General features: G+C 48.2%; 1 protein-coding gene across 2 annotated transcripts in view; it reads right to left on the bottom strand.

Annotated features, from left to right (window-relative positions):
• LOC137558120 (beta-1,3-galactosyl-O-glycosyl-glycoprotein beta-1,6-N-acetylglucosaminyltransferase 4-like) overlaps positions 1-959 on the bottom strand; it is a 79,231-nt gene extending 78,272 nt beyond the window's left edge. For both annotated transcript variants that reach the window (XM_068271717.1, XM_068271720.1), the window contains exon 1: positions 883-959. The gene's annotated coding sequence lies outside the window, so the exon portion shown is untranslated. The remainder of the gene's footprint in view (positions 1-882) is intronic.
• Positions 960-17,648: the final 16,689 nt, after the last annotated feature.

The raw sequence follows: 17,648 nt of genomic DNA, 5'->3' as shown, positions 1-17,648 counted from the left end.
GAAGATGTTCGTGCTACATAAATACTTAATAACAACATGGCCGGGATTAGATTGTGAGCTCCTCTGAGAACAGTCAGGCGAAGATGTCAGTGCTATATAAATACATAATGGTAGTTAGAATGAGATAATGTTGAATGATTTTTTTTTAAAAATTTTTTTTAGGGGTTACAAGGGTGGGAGAGAGATGGTGAGACAGAGACAGAAGAGTGGGAGAAAGAGAAGAGAGTGAGGGACTGGTAGAGAAGGAAAGTGAGAGGCAGGATGCCGGTTCTGGTGTCTCAACTTGTGCCTGCCCCCAGATACTGCACTGCCTTGTTTTGAGGGGGATCCTGGGAAGCTGTAATCCCCCTAAACTTGCCTATGCATACACTACACATTACATATACATATCTCCCAAGTTTTTGAGATGAGAAAGAGGGACGCATAAGCCACACCCCTGATCACGCCCCGTCACACATACCATAAAGATTTCATAAGAAAAATAATGTTTTAGAATTCAAACCACACTGGTACTTTCCATCCTGGTTCATTTTCCTTCATATTAACATTTTAAAATTAGTAATATAGCAATTTAAAGGATGGGGATAAAGTTTAGAGTCAAACACATTTTTTAGTAGAGAAATATATATATTTACATAGAAAGAGGGACAAAGTCCTGAAAGAGGGACAAGGCTCCCAAAAGGGCCAGTTTGGAGCTATGTACATATATAGACATGACTATGGTAGGGATTCAATTGTGGGCCATTATGAGGGACAGTTTAGTGACAAGACCATGTGCTCTGTACAGCGCTGCGGAAGATGTCGGCGCTATATAAATACTAAAAATAATAATCTACAAGTTAGTTAAAGGCTTAAAAGTGTTAGCGAGTGTCTAGCTCTTACCTCTCAGCTCACATCTCTCTCTTCCGTCACTTAAGTTTGATTGATCATAACCTTGTCCTGAGCATTGCGGAGTGAACCTGCTGCTAGGTGTGGTGCTCTAATAAACTGTCGCCTTGCTTCCTGGTTGAAAATGTTAAGAATTCATTCCGGTAAACAAATTGCTGTAATGCCTTGGTGTGTTTTCTCCAATTGTCTTTGCAGCATTTCTACCAGGCATTTTTATGTGCGGCTTTAACAAACCCTGTGGCAGTGAATGACTGAGGATAGACATTTCACTTTACAACCTCTTACTCTGGACGTCACACATCTTCTTTTGAACCTTTGCAGCACCTTTCTTAAAGGGCAACAAGAGGGATATGGAAGCTGCCATTTTTATTTCCTTTTAAGCATTTCCAGTTGCCTGGCTATCATGCCTCTAATACTTTTAGCCATAGACCCTGAACAAGCATGCAGCAGATTAGGTGTTTCTGACTTTATTGCCAGATTTGACAAGATTAGCTGCATGCTTGTTTCTGGTTTCATTCAGACACTACTGCAGCCAAATTGACCAGCAGAGCTGCCAGGCAACTGGTATTGTTGAAGAGTAAATAAATAGGGAAGCCTCCATATTCCTCTCACTTCAGTTGTCCTTTAAAAGGACAGCTGTAACCTTTTAAAGGATCCCAGAGCCGAAGTAAATACTGTAAATGGGAAAGGGGGGGAGGGGGGGGGGCAGGCATGTTTTAGCTGCAGTCATGCCAACCACTCCCCACCCACCCACCTTTTTTTACCAAAATCCAAAGCCATCGGAGTCAGGCACTAGTGCGCAAGAGGACAGAGGAGAATGGGGGGGGGGGGGGGGAGAGGTGGGCATGAGAACTGCAACTTATACATGCCTTTGCCCAGGCACGTGCGAGGGGGTGGGGTGTCTCTGGGTGCGCATTAAAGGCCCCATTGGCTGCGAAAAATAAGCCTGGCCCTGGTTTCAATAATTCCCACCCACCACCCGCAGGAAGCTCCTCCCCATCTGGGACGCTTTGGAGTAAAGAGGTCCCATACAGGATTTCTAATGTAACTATCCCTGCAGCTGTGTGGGAACAGGTAAGATGGTGTCTCCCTAACAGCAGTGACCTCTCCCCTCCCCCAGCATTCACAGTGACCTCTCCCTATCTCAGCACCCCCAATTACTTTCCCTTCCTGCAGCACCCACACTGACGTCTTCTGATCTCTACTTCTCCCAACTCTCTCGCGGGCTGTGCCTTCGAGTCTCCTTGGAAGTACTCGGGTCTCCGATTACTTCCAAGACAAGTGGCTACGTACTGCGAACGCTCAAGTCTGTGGTCGCGTGTGCGCAATTTGGAGCCGTTCGTCATCGGAAGTACTCGGTGACCCGAAGGCCTCTTCAACATTAAAGTTGACGACTGAAACAGGGAGTTCACCAGTGAAACGAGGGGGCGCAGAGAGGAACGGGAAGGTTAAGGGATCCAGAGCCTCCCCTCCTCTTAGGTCACTATATGTTTTTTTAAAGGTTACAGTTGCCCTTAAAGTGTACCAGAGCTGACATAAATTAAAAGTTTGATACATACCTGGGGCTTCCTCCTGCCCCATCTGTTCGGATTGCTCCCCCGTCGCCGTCCTCAGTCTTCTCCTTCTTTGGTCCCGTAACTTCCTCCAGTCACTGGTAGTCTACGCAAAAGTGTGCCCTCTTCTTATCTCTCCGGCAGCTGCCAGAGAGATACATAAAGAGCGCAGGCTGCCCGCGACTGGAGAAAGTTATGGGACCCAGTACCAGAGAGGGAGAAGACTGAGGATGGCGTGGGAGCGATCCGTGCAAATGGGGCTGGAGGAAGCCTCAGGTATGTATATATATATATATATATAAAAAAATTTAATTTATGTCAGCTCCGGTACACTTTAAGGGCCCTTTTACACTAAGGCCAGGCGGTAAATTTACCACACCTCGCCGCAGCCTAATTAAAGTCCGTTGTGGTATGTGCTAACTTATAGCACGGTCGCGCTGGCATTTTGCGCACGTTACTACGCGCGTATCGGTTTACACACACAATCACGGATTTTCACGCACAATCGCAAACTTTTGTGCACAAAAATTTGAGTTATCTCGTGAAAATTCACGATTGCGCGTGAAAACTGTTACGCCCGTAATAACACGCTGAAAACGCTAGCGCGACCGTGCTATGAATTAGCACGGCTTTGTGAATCAAGCCCGATGTGTATAACATAATGCATTGCATGTATTGCATTCTGCTCTACTCATCGTGCGGAAAAGAATGTACACTGCTTCACGCAGATACACTCCACTTATAATGTACACAAGTGACAGGTGAGAGAAGACAGAGCTGTACTTGGTCAGCAGTTTTCTGTAATGTTGTTAGGTACACACATTAGATAAAGGTCTTTGAAAAATGAAAGAGGTAATGCCTGGTACACACAATAGGCTTGATTTACTAAACTGTGATAACTCATATCACGGCCGTTTCTGTGTGCATTTTCGCGTTTGCGCGCGACCACGAATTATCACGCGCAATTGCACGTTTTCGCGTAAAAATTCACGATTGAATTCTTGGGTTTGCACGCTATCGTGAATTTTCACGCAAAAACGCGATTGTTTTCGAGTGAACATGTGCAATTGCGCGTAATAATTTGTGGTCGCGCACAGACGCGAAAATGCACACAGAAACGGACGTGATATGAGTTATCACAGTTTAGTGAATCAAGCCTAATGAGATTTGCTGACAGAATTACTGCCAGATCGATTAATTCCAGCATGTCTGATATAATTTCCAATCGATTTTCTATTCACTTCTATGGTAAAAAAAAAATTTGATCGGAAAACAGATCGGACATGTTGGAAATAAATCAGAAAACGGAGAGCCCAATATAGTGTAGTATGTATTGGAACTAGTGTTGTCCGGATCATGAACGATTCGGATCTTTGATCCGAATCTCTTTTGTGAGTCGAATCATCTGAATCATCAAAATGAACGATTCAGTTCACAAAGGGGGTGGAGCCAGGAGCTCTCAGCTGGCAGGGGGGTCCTGGAAGCAGAGCAGAGATGGATCGCTCAGTTGGAGGGGAGCCAGCCTTGCACAGGGACAGGTAGATGAGAGAGGGGACATGGCTGCCACTGTCAGATATGTGTAGAGCACACATACTGGCTGTAATGTGCTGCTCATTTTAGGCTGTCTGTTCCGTAGTTGTGCACAGTGAACAAATGGGAAAGTTTTGGCTCAGAAGCACAGCTCAGTAACTTTGCAGACAGCGTGCTGGGCTAGAATGACAGGGCAGGCACTGTGATTGCAGCGCAATAAGATCCTCCTGCACTGCTCTAAACAGCTGCACTTCACTTCTGGGAATGCTTTGGGGAATGCTTTCTTTCACTGTGAGACGTTTGCATTCAAAGTATACAGATGCACATATAGGTCTAATATATTTAAAGCATATGATTGCAACATGTGGGTAATGTGTGCAAAAAAACATGTCTGCTCTCTGCTCACCCCTCTTCGTCCACCTCCTCCCTTCTCTGTCCACTCCCTGCCCTTCTGTCCATCTTCCCCCCTTCTCTGTCTGTCCACCCTGCTCCCCTTCTCTGTCCACTGCAGGGAAAGTCCTGTCCTGCTAGTCATTTCACCCCCGAATGCTTCCCTAGTAAAATGATTTGAGATCCGGATCAAAGATCCGGATCTTTTTAATGATCCGATTCGAATCATCCAAATCATTGAAAAGATCCGGACTTCCCATCTCTAATTAGAACAGGGAGGAAAATTGATACGTAAGTATTATACTTACAAACAAGGGTTACCTCTTTAGGCAACTACTGTATAGGCAGGTGGGGAGAACAGGCCTGTCCCCACTCTGGACTAAGACGTCGCTCTGTGGAGATAGGAGAAAAGAGGGTGTACCACCCTTCCACTAGGGGTGGAAAACTTGATATCAAGGTGTACAGAGGCGCCAACAGGATAAAATATGCTAAAAAGTCTAAAATATTCAGGTGGCGGCGGTGGACCAGCCACACCAAAACAGACACGATGCTGTCACATGAGGTTGAGATAATTTATTCACATACTCCCTTGATATGTTGGAAATAATCAATCTGGCAGTAAATCTGACAGAAAATCTCATTGTGTGTACCAGGCATAAGCGCAATATTACCACCTCCATGTATGAGGTGTATGAGAGCAAACCTACACAGTCTAATCTCGAACTGAGTACACCCATTAGATAAAAATCTTCGCTTAGGCCTAGTGCACACCAGAGCGTTTCGGCTGCTGTTTGCGATCCGCTTGCGGGTGCGGATCCGCTAGGGTAATGGATTTCAATGGGCTGGTGCACACCAGAGCGGGAGGCGTTTTGCAGAAACGCATACTCCCGGGCTGCTGCAGATTTTGGATTGCGGATGCGTTTCTGCCTCAATGTTAAGTATAGGAAAAACGCAAACCGCTCTGAAAAACGGCACTTCAGAGCGGTTTGCCAGGCGGTTTTTGTTACAGTAGCTGTTCAGTAACAGCTTTACTGTAACAATACATGAAATCTACTACACCAAAAACACTTCACAAAACCGCAAAATGCTAGCTGAAACGCTACAGAAAAATAAGAAAAAGCGTTTCAAAATCTGCTAGCATTTTGCGGATCTGCTAGCGTTTTTTGGTGTGCACCAGGCCAAACTGAGGGATTAATCCATCTCATAGGTTTGTCAGGGAGGTTTAATGCTGGGAATACACGGTTCATTTTTCAGCTGATTAGATGGTTCGATAGATAATTTCTGACATGTCCGATCTCCCTTTCGATTCTTTCGCCACTCGATTTCTGATAGAAGTGAATGGAAAAAAAGATAAGAAAAACGAGCGGAAGATAAGAGAATCCACTGCAGAACCGAGTGGCAAAAACGATCGAGAGGAGAAACGCACGGCAGAAACGAACCGTGTATCTTTCTAATGCTAGGTACACACCATACAATTTTCTGGCAGACTTACCTGCCAGATCGATTGTTTCCAACATGTCCGATCTGAATTTTGATCAATTTTTCTGATCAATTTTTATTCAGTTCTATGTACATTTATCGAGAAAACTATACAAAAAAATAAAATAAAAATAAAAATTTAGATCAGACATTGTTGGATATTGATCTGGCAGGTAAATCTACCAGAAAGTTGTATGGTGTGTACCTAGCATATTGCTGTACACATAGAAAAGTTCAGTTCCTGCAAATTGCTTTCATAGTCTATTCATTATTTTTTGCGCATTACTGTGTAAAAAAAAGTTAAAAGAAATACTGTATATACTCGCGTATAAGCCTCATTTTTCAGCATAAAGAATGTGCTGAAAAGTTACCCCCTCGGGTATGCGAGTCAGTGGAGCAAAACAGATGGTGGAGCAGGTTTTGTTATTGGCAGAGGAGCGTAAGGATTGTGCACTAGTGATCCTGCTCTTACCAGCTTGCACTCTGCTGTGTCCATGCCCTCCATCCCCTGCAACATGGTGTGCAGAGTGCTCTGCTCAAGACTACCTGTGTTCCCTGGCTTGTGGAGCGGAATGTGCAAGCAAAATGTCAGCGGTGCAATGATCGGGGATTTCTTCCTGTGTGGCAATTGCTGTGCCTCATATCTATGTATCCCATCTAGTGGCTTCTTTGAGATACAGCTGTATGATCCTAGGGCACATCTGGCTATACAGGGAGAGGGCTGACTTGTACTGGAGGAACATCTGGCTACTGTGGCGGGGGATATATTGGGGAGGGGGCTTATACGCAAGTCAATCGCTTTTTCCTGGTTTCTGAGGGAAACGTGGGTACCTCTGCTTATACACGGGTCGGCTTGTATGTGGTACCTGCAGATCTCATATACACACAGCATTTTTACCCCACCTCACCACAGGCCAATGTTAGTCTATGGGGCTTTTCATACCGACACGGTGGGCCCTGTTTTCGCTGCACCCCCGACGCAATAGCAAACCTATGTTACCATGCAAGCTATTGCAACGTGCGGCGGACTGGAAATCATGCAAGTCTATGGCAAAGCGTGTTATCTAAAATGCTCGCTGCAAGTTTTACACGGCACAAATCCGTGGAAGCATATTTTTGGAATATGCTTCCGTGCACGTGATCGCTTCGGCCACAGGAAATGAGCAGTGGGAAACCGGCCTGAGAGACAAATATCTGACATCTGACAAATATCTGACAATCATCTGCAGATCTGAAGATCCATCCTGGTGGATCTGATCTGCAGATGATTGTCCGTTAAACAAGGTGTGTATGAGGATCTGCAGATATCATAGACTATGAATGCATTTTGCAGGAACGGATCTTTTGCAGGAACTGATCTTTTGCAGATACTGATCTGTTGCATGTGTACAGCATCTTTGTGTGCAGCATCTTGCAAAGATTTCTGTCTGATGGGGAGTTCAGCTCAATAGAATAGACTGTGTAGGTATGACTCTCATACTACATGGAAGGGGGTAAAATTGGTCTGTGATCTTTCATTTTCCAAAGACTTTTATCTGATGTGTGTACCCACCTTTAGACTTGGTTGAAATATTAAATCCCACTGTTTTCACCATAATAATGACAACAATTTTACTGACCAAAGAAGTGAACCAAATGATGACCAGTTCTTGGGAGCAGCCGAGGAGTAAGGCCTTGTTCCCACTATACGCGTTGCCTTGTGCTTTTCGGCAGTGCGTATAGTGTGCGACATGCAAGAATGGTAGAAGTGCATAGACAGCGCTTCTGCCGTTCCCATCATATGTGCTGCTGTGTGCTGCGCTATCGCACTACTGCATACATTTTTAGGGACCCATTCACTGTAGTGAATTGATCGCACTGCCAACTGCTCTACTTTATGTGAATGAGGCCTAACAAGTGAAAAGCATCAATAAATATGCAGAATTTAAGCAATCTCTCAGTCACTAAGCAGAAAAGTTGTCATCTATTATTGTGTTGTCAGCAGTAACATACAGGCTTTTCGGTAGCCACTAATGACCAAGTTATCTTTCTAAAGCACAACTGAAGTGACAGTTATATGAAGGCTGCCATATTTGTTTCCTTTTAAACAATACCAGTTGCCTGGCAGTCCTGCTGATTTGGCTGCAGTACAGGGTTGCCACCTTATCCCTTTAAATACCGTCACATCTAACTTATACAGGTTATGGGGCTACTAACATATAATCAGTGCCTAAACTGCAACTACCTAGCCACAAGGCACGTATAATTCATACGTGTCGGTATTGAAAGGGAGGAGTAGTGTCTAAATAACACCAGAAACAAGCATGCAGCAAATCTTGTCAGATCTGACAATAATGTCAGAAACATCTCCTGCATGTTTGTTCAGAGTCTATGGCTAAAAGTATGAGGCAGTGGATCAGCAGCACAGCCAGGTAACTTGCATTGCTTAAAAGGAAAAATATGGCAGCCTTCATATCCCTCTCGCTTCAGTTGTCATTTACAAATAAGATGCATTCTCTTCTGATAAAAATAAAAATTAATCACCCACCTGCTGACTGAAAAGACTGGGCCTCGATCTGGCTACAAAACTTGACAGCATGATCTATCAGTTTAAGCTATGGCACTGAGCTGGTGGCAGGTATGAATTTGAGGAAGGAAGGATACTGATAAGATGAGATCTTGTTCCTCCTCATGCTTATGTGGAAACTGAGAGTACACCTATCAGTACAGCAGTTATTACAACCATCCCTTGGTCAGAAAACAAACACACACACACACACACACACACAAACACCATCGCTTTGAAAAGCGCTTGGTGAATGTATTGGAGTAGACCTGAGCGATAAGCTTTTTTCCCCCAAACGCGGGTCCTGCAGCATTTTTACTGATTTCTCAGGCGATTCACGTCAATGTTAAGTATTGTAAAGTGAAAAATTACGTGACTATACGTCAGTGTTGCCAACCGCCCGTTAATTTACGATACAAAATAAGCTGCCCATGAATTCCGTAAGGAATTCAGCAGCGTCCGTAAGGGCGGCCAGTCGGCCGCCCGCCCTGTTGCAGGAGGACAGCAGCGCAGTGGAGGAAGAGCTGTGGGAAGCGGTGGAGAAGGGGGGAAATCTCCCCCTTCTCTCACCTTAGTGCTCTCCCTCCCTCGCTGACTATCCCCTCCTGATCTAAGTGCTGAGTGGCGTTTGGCAGCCAGCGGGACTTACCTTCCGTCTCGCTCCAAGCGCCGGAAGTTCTGCTGCTCTGGTCTGGACCAGACCAGAGTAGCGGCAAATCATCCCGTGCCGGCGACGAGACGCAGGTAAGTTCCGCTCGCTGCCGCCTGCCAGCCACTCAGCACTTAGTTCAGGAGGGGAGAGCGAGCGAGGGAGAGCACTAACGTGAGAGAAGGGGGGGGGGGAGATTGCCCCCCTTCTCCACCGCTGATGCCACAGCTCTGTCTCCACTGCGCTGCTCCCCTCCTGCTGGGGGGGGGGGTCACCTGGCTACCTATTGTGGGCACATATACCTCTGGCTACATATACTGGGCGCATATAACCCTGATTTCATATACTGGGACATATACCTGTGGCTACATATACAGGGCACATATACCCTGGCTACTTATACTGGGCACATATACCCTGCCTACATATACTGGTCACATATACCCCTGGCTACATATACTGGCACATATACCCCTGGCTACATATACTGGCACATTTACCCCTGGCTACATATACTGGGCACATATACACCAGACTACATATACTGGGCACATATACACCTGGCTACATATACTGGGCACATATACTCCTGGCTACATATACTGGACACATATACACCTGGCTACATATACTGGGCACATATACACCTGGCTACATATACTGGGCACATATACCCTGCCTACATATACTGGGCACATATACCCTGCCTACATATACTGGGGACATATACCCAACTACATATACTGGGCACAGATACCACTGCCTACATATACTGGGCACATATACCCCTGCCTACATATACCGGGCAGATATACACCTGCCTACATATACTGGGGACATATACCCCTGCCTACATATACTGGGCACATATACCCCTGGCTACATATACTGGGCACATATAGCCCTGCCTACATATACTGGGGACATATACCTCTGGCTACACATATATCCCTGGCTACATATACTGAGGACGCTGGCTGTTTGCCATTATGTGCATTTACTGGTGAAAAGCTGTCTCTTATTATGTGCATTAACCGGTGAAAAGCTGTCTCTTATGTGCATTTACTGGTGAAAAGCTGTCTCTTATTATGTATATTTACTGGTGAAAAGCTGCCTTATGTGCATTTACTGGTGAAAAGCTGTCTCTTATTATGTGCATTTACTGGTGAAAAGCTGTCTCTTATTACGTGCATGTGAGGAAACGCGGAAAAGCCGCCGCAAGTGCTCAGAGTGAGGCGGCTGTTTCCGCGTCTAACATGGCGGCACAACGCATGGGCAGAGCGGCGGAGTCCGCGTTGGATGCTGCGGATTGCGCGCATAGCAATACTACTGACATTGTGGTTGGACGCGCCGCTGCTTGCTTGGAGCGCCCGAGTCAGCGGATACATTGCAAGACATGTCTGGTGTGGCTGGGACTGCTAGTCCACACAGGTTCAGAAGGACGCGCGCGCGCGCTGAGAGGCAGAGCTTCTATGACAGCCAGAGAAGAGTCAGCTGACCAAGCGGGTCAGCTGACATTTTCACCACCTTCCATTGGTCCAGCACTTAGGGGTGGCGCTGGTGAGCGCTATAGTATATATACTGGATGCTGGTCATTTCTCTGGTGTCTGGCATTGCGGTCACTACATGGTAGCACTCAGACCTTGTCTGTATCTGTGTTCTAGCATAGTTTCTAAAGTTGTTGATTATCAAGGAACTCACACCTTAGCATTAGGAATATTGAACTGTATTATTTGTTATGACTTTCTGCCTGCCTGACTATTCCTCTGAACTCTGATTCTGTACCTTGCTATTTCTGATATCCTGTTGCCAAACTCTGCTTGTTCCTGGACTCTGTATTTGCCTCCTGATTCTGTACCTTGCTATTCCGATACTCCGTTGCCGAACCCTGCCTGTTTATTGGATTCCGTATCTGTCTCCTGAATCTGTACCTTATCTGTCTGTGTGTTAACGACCTGGCTTGCCCGACCTTGAGAACTGGCCTTACTGTTAGAGGCAGTTCCCAGACCTGTTAGTGACACCCTCTCACTGGTGTCACTCACGCTCTGTCCTTCCTACTCTCAGCCTAGCTCCTCCCCCGGGAGAATCTAGGCCATCGGAAGGAACATACTTCTGTGCAGTACTCAAAGTATACTGTTGCATCTAACACTCACTTGTTATCTCAGGTGTCCAGAGGTTAGTAGATATATCTGATTATCGGTGATACTGCAAATCACCAATAATCGGGTATATTCTGTATTCTCGGTGATACTGCAGTTCACTGGTTATCAGACCCTCTCTGTGTTACACCGATCGTTACAGAACACCAGACCAAAATGCAAATGGACGCACACACTGACCGTCTGGGCGCACTTGCCACTTCGGTGGAAAACATTAACCAAGTGCTGGGTAGTCACAAGACTATGATTGAAGCCTTGTCTGGTTCTTTACAAACCCTCCAGACAGCAGTGGATGAGGTGCGATCCCCTCCTAGCTCTGACATACGTTTGCCTGTACCTGAGAAATTTTCTGGTCACAGATCTGACTTCCGAAATTTTAGAAGTAGAGTGTTATCTTACTTTGAGTTGAGACCCCGATCTTCTGGAACTGTGGCCCAAAGGGTCACATTTATCAAGACTTTGTTATCAGGCGATTCTCAGACATGGGCGTACAGTTTGCCCACCGGAGACTTAGCTCTCTCATCAGTGGATGAATTTTTTAAAGCTATGGCAGTAATTTACGATGACCCAGGCCTTGCTGCGACTTCTGAGCGGAAGCTCAAGCTTTTGCGTCAAGGCAAGGGTCCAGTCGAAGATTACGCAGCCGAATTTAGGAGGTGGTCAGTTTCAGCCAGGAGGGACACCTATGCCCTCTTAGATTGTTTCTTATCAGGGTTGTCAGATGAGGTCTCAGATCTCATGTTAAGTCTGCGTGAACCTAAAACAGTCGATGAGGCCATTTCATCGGCCATTCGAGTCAACCGCAGGCTGCGCTATCAGAAACAGACCCGGGATAGTAGTCATGTAAGAATGGTGTCCTACGCTGCGCCTCCGGTAACTCCACCTCCTCCTGTCTCGCCTCCACCCGAACCAATGCAAATTGGTTGGTCGAAACTATCCCAAGTGGAGCGAAGACGTAGGATGTCTGAGCGGCTGTGTCTTTACTGTGCAGAGGGGGGTAATAGAGTACGTAATTGTCCTAACAAGTCGGGAAACGCTACCGCCTAGGAATTGTAGGGGGTAACACCCTAGGCGCGCGACTTTTACCCCTAGAAGATAAACCGTTACTTTTCCTTGTACTGTTACGTGGGAAGATAAAACTGAGGTTTCTGAGGCTTTTGTTAATTCAGGCTCTGCAGCTAATTTTATGGATTTCGAATTTGCAAAGAAATTGGGTATTCCGCTCACCCCGGTAAAACCACCCATTCAGGTTACAGCAGTAGATGATTCCCCCCTGCAATGTAATCATCCGCTGTCTCAGACACCAGAGGTGGAAGTCACTATAGGGGTGCTACATAAGGAGAAACTGCAGTTTTTTGTGTTACACATGACCACCTCCACAGTCATCCTTGGCATGCCATGGTTGCACCTTCACTCTCCACAGATTGATTGGGCTACTGGTCAGCTAGCTAGCTGGTCAACTCATTGTTTTCAGCAGTGTTTAGGGAGGGTTAAGAGAAAGTGGCCATGCAGGAGTACATTCGTGAAAATTTAGCCAAGGGGTTCATCCGCCCTTCCCGGTCGCCCGCTGGCGCAGGGTTCTTTGTAGAGTTGGGCCGAACGGTTCGCCGGCGAACGTGGTTCGCGCGGACTTAGGTGGTTCGCGTGCGGGTGCCGCACGCGAACGTTTTGCGGAAGTTCGATTCGCCCCATAATGCACCTGAGGGTCAACTTTGACCCTCTACATCACAGTCAGCAGGCCCAGTGTAGCCAATTAGGCTACACTAGCCCCTGGAGCCCCACCCCCCCCTTATATAAGGCAGGCAGCGGCGGCCATTACGGCCACTCGTGTGCCTGCATTAGAGAGAGTAGGGCGAGCTGCTGTCTGTCTCTAGGGAAAGATTAGTTAGGCTTAGCTTTTCCTGGCTGCATACCTGTTCTGTTCAGTGAGCCCTCAGCCCACTGCATACCTGTTCAGTGATCCTGCCAGTGCATACCTGTTCAGTGATCCTGCCACTGCATACCTGTTCAGTGATCCTGCCAGTGCATACCTGTTCAGTGATCCTGCCACTGCATACCTGTTCAGTGATCCTGCCACTGCATACCTGTTCAGTGATCCTGCCACTGCATACCTGTTCAGTGATCCTGCCACTGTATACCTGTTCTGTGAACCCGCCACTGTATACCTGTTCTGTTCAGTGGACCCGCCACTGTATACCTGTTCTGTGAACCCGCCACTGTATACCTGTTCTGTTCAGTGGACCCGCCACTGTATACCTGTTTAGTGAACACGCCACTGCATACCTGTTGTGTTCAGTGAACCTGCCACTGCATACCTGTTCTGTGAACCCGCCACTGTATACCTGTTCTGTTCAGTGGACCCGCCACTGTATACCTGTTCTGTGAACCCGCCACTGTATACCTGTTCTGTTCAGTGGACCCGCCACTGTATACCTGTTCTGTGAACCCGCCACTGTATACCTGTTCTGTTCAGTGGACCCGCCACTGTATACCTGTTCAGTGATCCTGCCACTGTATACCTGTTCTGTGAACCCGCCACTGTATACCTGTTCTGTTCAGTGGACCCGCCACTGTATACCTGTTTAGTGAACACGCCACTGCATACCTGTTGTGTTCAGTGAACCTGCCACTGCATACCTGTTCTGTGAACCCGCCACTGTATACCTGTTCTGTTCAGTGGACCCGCCACTGTATACCTGTTCTGTGAACCCGCCACTGTATACCTGTTCTGTTCAGTGGACCCGCCACTGTATACCTGTTCTGTGAACCCGCCACTGTATACCTGTTCTGTTCAGTGGACCCGCCACTGTATACCTGTTCAGTGATCCTGCCACTGTATACCTGTTCTGTGAACCCGCCACTGTATACCTGTTCTGTTCAGTGGACCCGTCACTGTATACCTGTTTAGTGAACACGCCACTGTATACCTGTTGTGTTCAGTGAACCTGCCACTGCATACCTGTTCTGTCAACCCGCCACTGTATACCTGTTCTGTTCAGTGGACCCGCCACTGTATACCTGTTCTGTGAACCCGCCACTGTATACCTGTTCTGTTCAGTGGACCCGCCACTGTATACCTGTTTAGTGAACACGCCACTGCATACCTGTTGTGTTCAGTGAACCTGCCACTGCATACCTGTTCTGTGAACCCGCCACTGTATACCTGTTCTGTTCAGTGGACCCGCCACTGTATACCTGTTCAGTGAACCCGCCACTGCATACCTGTTCTGTTAACCCGCCACTGTATACCTGTTCTGTTCAGTGGACCCGCCACTGTATACCTGTTCTGTTCAGTGGACCTGCCACTGTATACCTGTTCAATGAACCCGCCACTGCATACCTGTTCTGTGAACCCGCCACTGTATACCTGTTCTGTTCAGTGTACCCGCCACTGTATACCTGTTTAGTGAACACGCCACTGCATACCTGTTGTGTTCAGTGAACCTGCCACTGCATACCTGTTCTGTGAACCCGCCACTGTATACCTGTTCTGTTCAGTGGACCCGCCACTGTATACCTGTTCAGTGAACCCGCCACTGCATACCTGTTCTGTTAACCCGCCACTGTATACCTGTTCTGTTCAGTGAACCCGCCACTGTATACCTGTACTGTTCAGTGAACCCACCGCATCAGTGCGCATACCTGTGCAGTTAAGTGAACCCACCTACCTACGTGAGTGCACGCAGTGTGATATACCACTCCGTGCATACCCGATATGGACAAAACAGGTAGAGGAAGAGGTAGTGCCAGAGGCAGAGGAAGGCCACCCGGCAGGTCTGCGCGAGGTCGTGTAAATGTAATTTCGTGTGGACCTGGCCCACAGTACAGTGCTCGGAAGAAGGCACGTCCCATCACCTCCCAAGATTGTCAGGACGTGGTTGAGTATTTAGCGACACAGAACACCTCATCTTGCTCAGCCACCAGCGCTACTACTAGCACCACTTCCGCTGCATTTGACACTTCGCAAGAATTATTTAGTGGTGGTGAAATCACTGATGCACAGCCATTGTTACAGCCAGATGAATTTTCGCCAGCTCATATGTCTGCGTTACGCGGCAACACTATGGATGTAACGTGTAAGGAGGATGATGGACCTACACGTTTGGATTTTTCTGAGGCAAGCGAAGCCGGGCAGGATGATGACGATGATAGGGATCCTCTGTATGTTCCCAATAGAGGAGATGAAGAGGGGGACAGTTCAGAGGGGGAGTCAGAGAGTAGTAGGAGGAGAGAAGTTGCTGAAAGAAGCTGGGGCAGCTCTTCATCAGAAACAGCTGGTGGCAGTGTCCGGCACCATGTATCGCCACCTATGTACAGCCAGCCAACTTGCCCTTCAGCATCAGCTGCTGAGGTCCCCATAGTGCCCACATCCCAGGGTGGCTCAGCGGTGTGGAAATTTTTTTATGTGTGTGCCTCAGATCGGACCAAAGCCATCTGTTCGCTCTGCCAACAAAAATTGAGCCGTGGAAAGGCCAACACTCACGTAGGAACAAGTGCCTTACGAAGGCACCTGCAGAAAAGGCACAAACAGCAATGGGATGGCCACCTGAGCAAAAGCAGCAGCAGCACACAAAAGAAAAGTCACCCTCCTTCTCCTCTTCCTCCTTCAGGTGCATCATCTGCTTATGCCGCTTTCTCCCTTGCACCTTCACAGGCACCCTCCTCCACTCCGCCTCTGCCCTTGAGCGGTTCCTGCTCCTCTGCCCACAGCAGCAGTCAGGTGTCCGTGAAGGAAATGTTTGAGCGGAAGAAGCCACTTTTGGCCAGTCACCCCCTTGCCCGGCGTCTGACAGCTGGCGTGGCGGAACTGTTAGCTCGCCAGCTGTTACCATACCGGCTGGTGGACTCTGAGGCCTTCCGTAAATTTGTGGCCATCAGAACACCGCAGTGGAAGATGCCAGGCCGCACTTATTTTTCGAGAAAGGCCATACCCCAACTGCACCGTGAAGTTGAGAGGCAAGTGGTGTCATCTCTTGCGAAGAGCGTTGGGTCAAGCGTACACCTGACCACGGATGCCTGGTCTGCCAAGCACGGGCAGGGCCGCTACATTACCTACACAGCCCATTGGGTGAACCTGGTGGTGAACGATGGCAAGCAGGGCGCAGCGGACCAAATTGTGACACCTCCACGGCTTGCAGGCAGGCCTCCTGCCACCTCCTCTCCTCCTGCTACATGCTCTTCGCTGTCCTCCTCCTACTTGGCTGAGTGGCAGTTCTCCTCTCCAGCTACACAGCCCCAGCTCCACAGGGCCTATGCTGCATGCCAGGTACGACGGTGTCACGCCATCTTAGACATGGCTTGTCTCAAAGCGGAGAGTCACACTGGAGCAGCTCTCCTGGCTGCTCTTAAGAAACAGGTGGATGAGTGGCTGACCCCGCACCACCTGGAGATAGGCAACGTGGTGTGCGACAACGGCAGCAATCTGCTTGCCGCTTTGCATATGGGGAAGCTGACACACATACCCTGCATGGCACATGTCATGAATCTAGTGGTTCAAAGATTTGTGGCAAAGTACCCTGGCTTAGCGGATGTCCTGAAGCAGGCCAGGAAGTTCTGTGGGCATTTGAGGCGGTCTTACACAGCCATGGCACGATTTGCAGAAATTCAGCGGAAAAACAACATGCCGGTGAGACGCCTCATTTGCGATAGCCCCACTCGCTGGAATTCGACCCTGCTCATGTTCTCCCGCCTGCTAGAACAGAAGAAAGCCGTCACCCAGTACCTCTACAACTGGAGTAGAACGAAACAGTCTGGGAAGATGGGGATGTTCTGGCCCGACAACTGGACACTGATGAAAAATGCATGCAGGCTCATGCGGCCGTTTGAGGAGGTGACCAACCTGGTGAGCCGCAGTGAGGGCACCATCAGCGACTTAATTTCCTACGCTTACTTCTTGGAGCGTGCTGTGCGTAGAGTGGCATATGAAGCTGCGAATGAGCGTGACCAGGAACCGTTACGGCAGGAACAGGCATGGGACCAATTTTCATCAGACCCAGCTGTTTCCTCAACACCTGCGGCAGCACAGAGGGGGGAGGAGGAGGAAGAAGAGAGGTCGTGTGCAGAAGACGAGTCAGACTCAGAGGATGATGAGCAAGGTGTTTCTTTGGGGGAGGAGGAGGAGGAGGAGGAGGGGACGGCGGCAGGAGAACAACCGCAGCAGGCGTCGCAGGGGGCTTGTGCTGCTCAACCTTCCCGTGGTATTGTTCGCGGCTGGGGGGAGGAGGTTGACTTACGTGACGTCACTGAGGAAGAGCAAGAGGAGATGGAGGGTACTGGATCCGACTTTGTGCAGATGTCGTCTTTTATGCTGTCCTGCCTGTTGAGGGACCCCCGTATAAAAAACCTCAAGGGGAATGAGCTGTACTGGGTGGCCACACTACTAGACCCTCGGTACAGGCACAAAGTGGCGGACCTGTTACCAACTCCCCGGAAGGTGGAAAGGATGCAGCACATGG

The sequence above is a fragment of the Hyperolius riggenbachi genome, chromosome 1 (assembly GCF_040937935.1).
Source record: "Hyperolius riggenbachi isolate aHypRig1 chromosome 1, aHypRig1.pri, whole genome shotgun sequence".
NCBI lineage: Eukaryota > Metazoa > Chordata > Amphibia > Anura > Hyperoliidae > Hyperolius > Hyperolius riggenbachi.
Note: the sequence above shows the minus strand (reverse complement) of the source record. Positions and strands in the feature narration are given on the sequence as shown.